An 8,750-nucleotide genomic window follows, 5' to 3' on the forward strand; every position below is an offset into this window, starting at 1 on the left:
GAAAGAACGTACAAATTTGGAGATACGAGATTTCCAGCCGACAAAGACGATATACTAGTGTTGTTGCTGCTCTTATACCACCATTATTACTGGGGTTGGTGTGGGCCAGACAGTAGCCCCCCACGGGCCGCAAATGGCCCGTGTGCCGCCTATTGGGGAACCCTGCTGTAGATGGAGAGGGACAGTTAACAATACTAGTAAGACACCTCAGGGTGCCAATTCTTTGCCATCTGGCCAGTGATGTATATCGGAGCAGTTACCCATAAATGGAGACCCCTGTTACCCATGTATGGAGATCCATGTACTGTATATGGAGATATGCTGTGAGAGGCCAAACATGTTTACTCAGTTATTCGTCATGTGAAATGAAACGAATTGTGACAAAGCACGGAACTGACTAGGTTTACAGAATGCATTGGAGTCTATGGGGTAATAAATAGTGACATTTCGAGTTACATGAACCACATGACCAGTGCTGTTTCTGGCCCCGCATTAGCAGCACTCTCTAATACAAGGCTTTGGCTCCTCTAGGGCAGGGGTTCTCAACCTGTGTGGGTCCACAAATGACAGTGAAGTGGCAATTATAATAATAACATTAGGCTACTGCATTACGAGTAACCAAGAAATAATACTATAAGGGGCATGAATTGTGAGAATAGCCAATCTACAAGCTCACAAGTTACGTGAGGAGTGAGCTTGTAGATCGTCTATTTTTACAATATTTGTCTGTGGAACCGAGTCAAACTAAATGTAATGCCTCAACTCCTACAATTCCCAGTTCACATATGATTCATGTTGGGGGAGTTTGTGGCCTGAAAAAGTTCAGAACCAATGCTCTAGGCCAGGGACACTTGGAATGACACTGACTGTTGTGTTTCTAACACAAACACAATTTAAATTAGATAAACATGAAGAAATATCAGAGAACACATTGCAAGGCTGGCGTAACACATTTCCATCCACTACTACCTTTCAGGCAGACCACAGTATGTGAGGCTGCAGAGTTGCCGGTCTGATGCTGGTGAGCAATACGGGTGCCCCTCAGGGCACTGTGCTCTCACCTTTTCTGTTCACTCTCTATACATCGGACTTCCGCTTCAACTCCAAGACCTGTCATCTGCAGAACTTCTCAGATGATACCGTGGTGGTCAGCCAGATCTTGGGTGACAACACGGCTGAGCACGATGGTGCAGTGGAGCGAGGCGAACCACCTCAGGCTAAACGCAAGCAAGACCAAGGAGATGGTGGTGGACTTCCGCACTTCCAAGAGAGCTCCCCCGGTGCCAAGCACCATTAATGGATAGGTGGTTGAGTTTGTGGACAACTACAAATTCCTAGGAGTGCACCTGAACAGTTCACTGGACTGGTCGGACAACACAGAGATGATCCACAGCAAGGGGAAAAGCAGGCTGTTCTTCCTGAGAAGACTGAGATCGTTTGGTGTGTGCAATAGGATGCTACAGATGTTCTACCAGTCTGTCATGGCAAGTGTCCTCTTTTTTGGAATAACCTGCTGGGGTGGCAACAACAGAGCAGGTGACACCTTTAACCTAAACAGACTGGTGAGGAAAGCGGGCTCTGTCGTTGGGTCTTCTCTGCAGGGGGTGGAGGAAGTAACCAGGGTGCGAACAGCTAGGAAGCTGGACTCCATCTTGAAGAACTCCTCCCACCCCCTCCATCTGGAGATCTTCAGTTACTGGAGTAAGAGAGGAAACAACCGTTTTGTCTACCCAGGACGGAGATGCTAGAGACTTGGAAAGTCTTTTGTACCGGCTGCTCTTAAACTGTACAATGAAACACACAATGGTCGACTGAGGAGGACTACCTTCCTAAACTAGGATGACGGAATTATAGTTGTACTGACTCTGACCTCTAAGGACCTTCCAGGGAGGGTGCTCATGTGCGTCGGGCTGTGACACCCTTTCTAGTTTCTTTTCCTTTCGAGTTTTTTTTTTTCTCGCACTGACTTTTTTGACACTGCACTATTAGGTTAGTGTTAGTAGTTTTTGGGTATTTTTGCTTGTGTTTGACATGACAGTGAGATACTTGTTGCACTAACTAGCATTGACTGCTATGGTCACTTTTGATTTGGACACTGTACTATTTTGATAGTTGTGCTTAAGGACACTTTATATATATATATATATATATATATATATATATATATATATATATAATTTGTTCCCTCTCTTGATGATTGATTGATTGATTGATTTTATTTGAAAAGCAGTAAATACAATACAGCAAATCGAGGATTACGCAGAAAAGTCGTGAGACTTATCTCCGCTGAGGTCCTCATACAAATAACAGTTAATAAGTTAAAAACAAAACAAACTTTCAGTACATACATACATATACATTACAGACTAACTAACTAAACCCATACTCCCTTGTCTTTCTTAGACTATAGGTGTACCCTTTCTAAAAGACCTGCTTTTATCGTCTGCTTAAAATCCCTTACATTACTTTTTCGTTAATACCCTAGTAGTGAGTGGCACTATTTGCTAGTCAGGTGAAACGCATTTTATTAGATATTAAAGGACAACTTTGTTTTTTTACAACAAGGGTTAGTATTTTAGATAGTCATTTAATAGATAAAAGAAAATGTGTGTGTCAAAATGTTTACATTTACTTCTTTCTATTGTTTTAGCGATTTTAGTATTTTGATTTCAGTGGGTGGGGGCATGCGTACAAGTGGCTAAGTATGTCTTTTTAGACACAATTAGCCGTCTTTTACTATTTACGCTAGCCCCCATAAGTCACATCTGCCCATGAAAGATAGTGGTGCATCTTGGGAATGAGCTTGTGTCTAAAAAGACATATTTAGCCACTTGTACATGCCCTCAACCTGGGGGCATGCATGCAAATCTAAATTGTTAAATTCACTAAAACGATAGAAAGAAGTAAATGAAAACATTTTAACACATCTTTTCTTTTCTCTAATGACTATCTAAAATATGAACCCTTGTTGTAAAAAAACAAAGTTGTCCTTTAATTATCATTTGACACTAAGTGTTTTCAGTGCACTGAAGTCCACTGGTTCAGCAGATGCAGACACCGTCGTACGACACCGTCGTACTACAGAGTATAATACTTTCCTTGTATTTTTACGCGCGCATATGACGGGGTCGGTGGTGCACGCTTTTTACAGGGTCAAGCAATGAAGAATTCACAAATGAACTTGCAAAAGAACAGGTGGCATTCTTAATCCTCTTCACTCATACTTATATAATCGATCAAGGGTGTATAAGATTTTCTGTCACTAGCCATGGCTGCAAGTTCCCACCTGATGTTGTGTGGGAGCCCTGACTTCTCCAGACCGTACTCAATAACTGCTAGCTCGCATAGCGTCTTCAAGGTAGGACTTAAGTGTAATAGCTGTAACATGATAGGTTTTTTATGGGTTGTGTATCCAAAGACGATGAGGCGATCCCCCACCATGCAACTGCACATGTAAGGCTTGTCACACTTCATGGCCGCAGGGCCTTCCCCCAAGGCCTCAACCTTCTTCCAGGTGAAGGTTTCTGGATTGAATTTCCACAGATCACTGTCCATTCTGTATTTGCCACCAAATATGTACAGCCCTCCTTTGTAGGCAAAGGCTGTGGCAGTGTCTGCAAGATCCAGCCCTTGCTGTGCATAAGGCGTGTTTAGCCAGCCGTTGGTCTCGGTGTCAAACACTCTCGGGTCACTATACCCCCCAAATACAAACATCTTTGTCCTGATGATGGTGGCAGAGTGGTATGCCGAGGTAGGTGCAGGGGTGCCTCTGGTGTTAATTAAAGACCAGACCATTGTGGTGACGTCCAACTTGTACACGGCATTAGTGAATAGACCTTGCTTAACACCTCCATGGATAAACATGACCTTTCCTAAGACACAGGCCGAGTGGTGGTGCCTAGCTTCTGGAACAGTACCAGAAACCTTGGGCTGGAACCATTTGTGGGTGTCGACATCAAATGCATACAGAACGCTGTCACAGTAGGCCCCTTTGATGGTACCGCCTTCATAATAACAGCAATCAGTACAGCATATAGCTATCTCACAATTTACTATGCCTCCCCAGATGTAGATGACGTCTTCTACCACTTTTTCTAGTCACGTGTTCAAATACTGGATTCTGATTGGCTAAATTCCGGAGGTTATGACAAAACAACTGCCGCAAAGTTGTATGAGGACTTGTCCGAGATCAATGCACCTCAGTGTACATCCGGGGACTTCAGGAGGTAGTCGGAACACCTTTCCCCCAACCAACAAATGACGGTGGCAACGGTCCTATGTTTACTAACGTGCATGCTATAGTCGCCGATTTATTTGGATCCAATGCAATCCGCCAACTTTAAAGCCCCTTTTCTCTGAACCTATGCCTTTCTGGAAGCGAACAGCCTCTATTTACGGCCGGAACGGTACTTCTAACTGACGTTAGCTTAGCTGTAAGCTAGACGCATGGATTAGTATGGAGTTGGCGCCATCTGTTGGTGAGTAGAAGATGTTGTTTGTGGAACTATCTGCTGTCTCGCGGAAGTTTTATAGGCAATAATGATTGTAACTTAAGATCCTTGCAAGTTACAACTATGTGTTTTCTTTCATGTATACGGGAAAAAGTGGTAGAAAAGCTATTTACCACTCGGGGTCGGACATTATGCTCTCATAATGTCCTGAGTGAGGGTGTTATCGGACTCGGCTGCGCCTCGTCCGATAACACCCTCACTGCGGACATTATGAGAGCATAATGTCCTCTCACTCGGGGTAAATTGCTTACTTCTACCAGTACAGCTGTGGGACCAAAGCGCTTGGAGGGAACCACACTTGGACATTCTCTTCCAGCTGTTTGTTTTGATTTATTGAATACTTTATTAATAAGTTTTACTTTTACTTTATATATAAGTTTTGCCATTGGGGACAACTTCATCCAGCGTAAAGACACAGTGTTGAAGACACTGTGTTTAAGGTTCCTCTTAATGAACCATGCAAAAGTGTGCACCTTGTCCCCCACTGGCACAGCAGCACAATCAACCAAGTCTAGATATATTTTGCTCTGCAGACGCGCTCCTTTCAGGGGAACCGACCAGCGCGACATCCTCTCTCTGACCCGTCTCTGTCTCTGTCTCTGTCTGTCTCTGTCTCTCTCTGTCTCTCTCAATAACTTTTAGATCGTCTTTGTCAGTTCCTCTCAGTCTCTCTCAATAACTTTTAGATCGTCTTTGTCAGTCTTTCTTGATCGAACCTCTGAAGTCTCTCTCGTACTCGTTCAATAACGTCTAGACCTTCTCTGAATCACTCTCTAAATATCTCTATGATGTCGGCAACATGTTATATAGGCTCACCCGAAGCTCTGGTCTGCTGTCACTTCACAATGCAAACTGTTGTCGCGTATGCATGACAACACCGACTTTTGCAAGCGTTCTTATCCTCCAGTGACGGTAGAAGGTTGTTCCCAAAGGTAAAGTAGTAATTCTGCAATATAAACATGTAAAAGTAAAAGGCCTGGCTAATAGGCCAGGGGGAGAAGACGACAGCCAGCCCCATGGCCTCCCCTAAGTAACAAGAAATCTTGTGAAATAGAATGTTGTCAACCAATCATCAAGAACGATGATACACGAAAGAAGAAGAATAAGCCATATCCTGTATATGCCTTAATACATGACTAGTCCTTACCAGTAGGCCACCCTTAATAAAGGACAACTCTGTTTTTTTTCTTCCAAGGAGTGGCTTTGTGTGTCCCATGTGTGTCCCCCACGTCCATATATGGTAATTTCAGTCCAGAATGAACAGGTTCTATCTGTCCGTAAATGTGTGTCCCATGTGTGTCCCCCACGTACATATATGGTCATTTCAGTCCAGAATGAACAGGTTTTATCTGTCCGTAAATGTGTGTCCCATGTGTGTCCCCCACGTCCATATATGGTCATTTCAGTCCAGAATGAACAGGTTTTATCTGTCCCGTACGTCCAGAATATGTGTGTAGTGTCCGTCCCGGTCTGATGATTGGATGATTAAAAATGTCCAATACTTTGAGGATTGGTCAAGCTTCACATGACAATTCGGCCCTCCAGATAAAATCAATCATTCATTCAGAATTCAGAATTCTGAAGCTCTAGAACACATACCGCTTCACTTCGAACCGAATGCATACAGTATACAGAGTTCATAGCTCTAGAACACATAGAATAAAAGTTCACCGCTTCACTTCGAACCGAGGTTTGATTTTTACAACAAGGGTTCATATTTTAGATGAGTCATTAGAGAAAAGAAAAGGTGAGTGTTAAAATGTTTTCATTTACTTCATTCTATTGTTTTGGGGATTTTAACAATTTTGATTTGCATTTCCCAAGATGCACCGCAATCTTGCGGGGGCAGATGTGACCTATGGGGGCTGGTGTAAATAGTAACAAAGACATTGCAGGCTTATTGTGTCTAAAAATACATATTTAGCCACTTGTATGCATGCCCCCACACACTGAAATCAAATACTAACATTGCTAAAACAATAGAAAGCAGTAAATGAAAACATTTTAACTCTCAATCTTTTCTTTTCTCTAATTACAATCTAATAATAATAATAAAATATAATAAACAATTGTTGTAAAAAAAAAAAGAAAAAAAAAAGGAAAGAGTTGTCCTTTAACCATGTTGCCTATTTATGGTTTGGATATCCTATGCAAAGTATTCTGTTCTATCCGTTTGTTTTTTGAGCGGTGCAAACCGCTCCTATAAGTGGCTGTGCGTGTGTCTGTAGCCTTTTTCCTCAGCATTTGCCATAGAAAAATTGTGTGTACGTAGCATCATGTTTGTCTAGTGATTTCATTATGTCGTATGTCTGTAGCCTTTTCCCTCAGCGTTCTGCCATAGCAAAACGTGTGTGTGTGGCATAGCCTGTACATCCTAGACTCAAATCCTAGTCTGAAGACGTTATGCAAGCATGACCACCGCTCACTTCACATTGAGTGTGATTTTTCAATGTTATATGAGATACATGAAGTGGTTCCTGTGTAAATAAGCTGTAAAGTTTCCTTTTAGTTAGTGTGGTTGCCCAACAGGGCAACACATTATAGTCCTGGGGAAACTTTATTTATTACTAGAGTAACTTTTCCGCTGCCATTGGAAATGGCAGGGATAGGGAATCAATAGGGAATCAATGGGGGTGGGAATCAATAGGGGATCAATTGGTTGAGCTTCACATGACAGTTAGCTTACTGTAGAATATAGTCAGCAACGGTCAGAAACCACACTCGCAATTTCCAATTGCATCTTTCAAGTACAGTAGGAAAAAGTACAGTAGTTAGCAAAAAGTACAGTAGTTAGCACGCTGCAGAATATAGCCACGAGCGAGCCCACACTGTACTGTACTGCACAGGTGATTAGCCATGCATGTTTTACCAGAGCCCTGTTAGTCAGCATTACCTGCTTCCACCTCTCACGGCGAGGACGTAGGGTTGGATTTTGAGGGGCAACTTCTAATAAACTCTTCAATTCAATTCATATTGGATAACCAAAATGTAATGTGAGGTGTGACCATTCCTCAAGCTTGCATACTGGCTGGCGCTCACTTCAGTGAAGTGAGCTTCACACTTGGCGGACAGAGAGACATTTGCTCAATTAGAAGATAATAATAATAAACTAGACCAGGTCAACCTGGTTGTGCCAGACCCCCTATCTGTCATCATCATTTATGACATCATGCCTTTTGTAGGCATGTCATCATCATGTCATCATCATATATACCCTTTATATAGAAAACCCGGACCGACATTTGCTTATGTAGGCCTACCCATTTCATGGGTCTGGCAAATACAGCAGCAAAGTCCTGACGTCACACCCACTATTCCTGGCTGTCTTTGTACTGGATTTCAAGGCTGTGTATGCCCCAGCCCATGCCCTCCATTACATAATGCAGTGTGTACCAGGATGAGGGCCTTTCATTGGTCACAGGCTGTGCCAGTCTGCAGACGATACAGCCATGGCAGGTGTGATATTTATTCACAGTTTACCTGGTAAGGTTTCTAAAAGGATTCACATGTGAATGGATAAGTAAATATGATATTGTTAACCAAAAATCTGCCAATCACGCTAACAAGCTTGGCCAATGGGACTTACAACGACGTCTTACATCGCACTTTGTGCCAAAATGTAGTCCTTATCTAGGCCAGATAAGCCACACTTCAGTTTACTTAAGCCCCGCTCCATTTGACATTTTACACAACCTACTTGAGCCGTTTGTGCCAAGAAGTAGGCCAGATGTAGGCCACGCTTCAGTTTACTTAAAGACCCAATGAAATGACTATTTGGGGTATTTTATTTTGAAGTTTCAGTTTGAAAAGGAAGCCTGTGTGTTTCTGAACCTATCCGAGGGGACCAGCCCTTCAGGCGATGGGATTTAAAATCGGAGTAATGGGAGTAATGGGAGCCAGCAATGGGAAACAAACGGGTGAATGTAATCAAAGGTTCATTTATATTCAAAAGCTCTATCTATGTCATCACTTTTTGAATTTCTGTTCACAGGAAGTAATTAAGAATGGCCTATTTAGGGACCTTTGATATAAATATACACAAAAATTGTTTATTTTCTATTTTGTTTGGCATCTAGTGTTAGGTATGGCCATATTATCACTACAGATATGCTCTAAAAGTGTGAAAAACATGTTTTTGATTTCACCCCGTCTTTAAGCCCTGGACATTTCTGAACAGTCTTTCCCATTGGTTTTTGACCGGACAAAGCCAAATGTTGAATTAAGCTATAGCTCCTGTTC

Source organism: Nannobrachium achirus (genome assembly GCF_963921795.1).
Source record: "Nannobrachium achirus genome assembly, chromosome: 19".
Lineage (NCBI taxonomy): Eukaryota > Metazoa > Chordata > Actinopteri > Myctophiformes > Myctophidae > Nannobrachium > Nannobrachium achirus.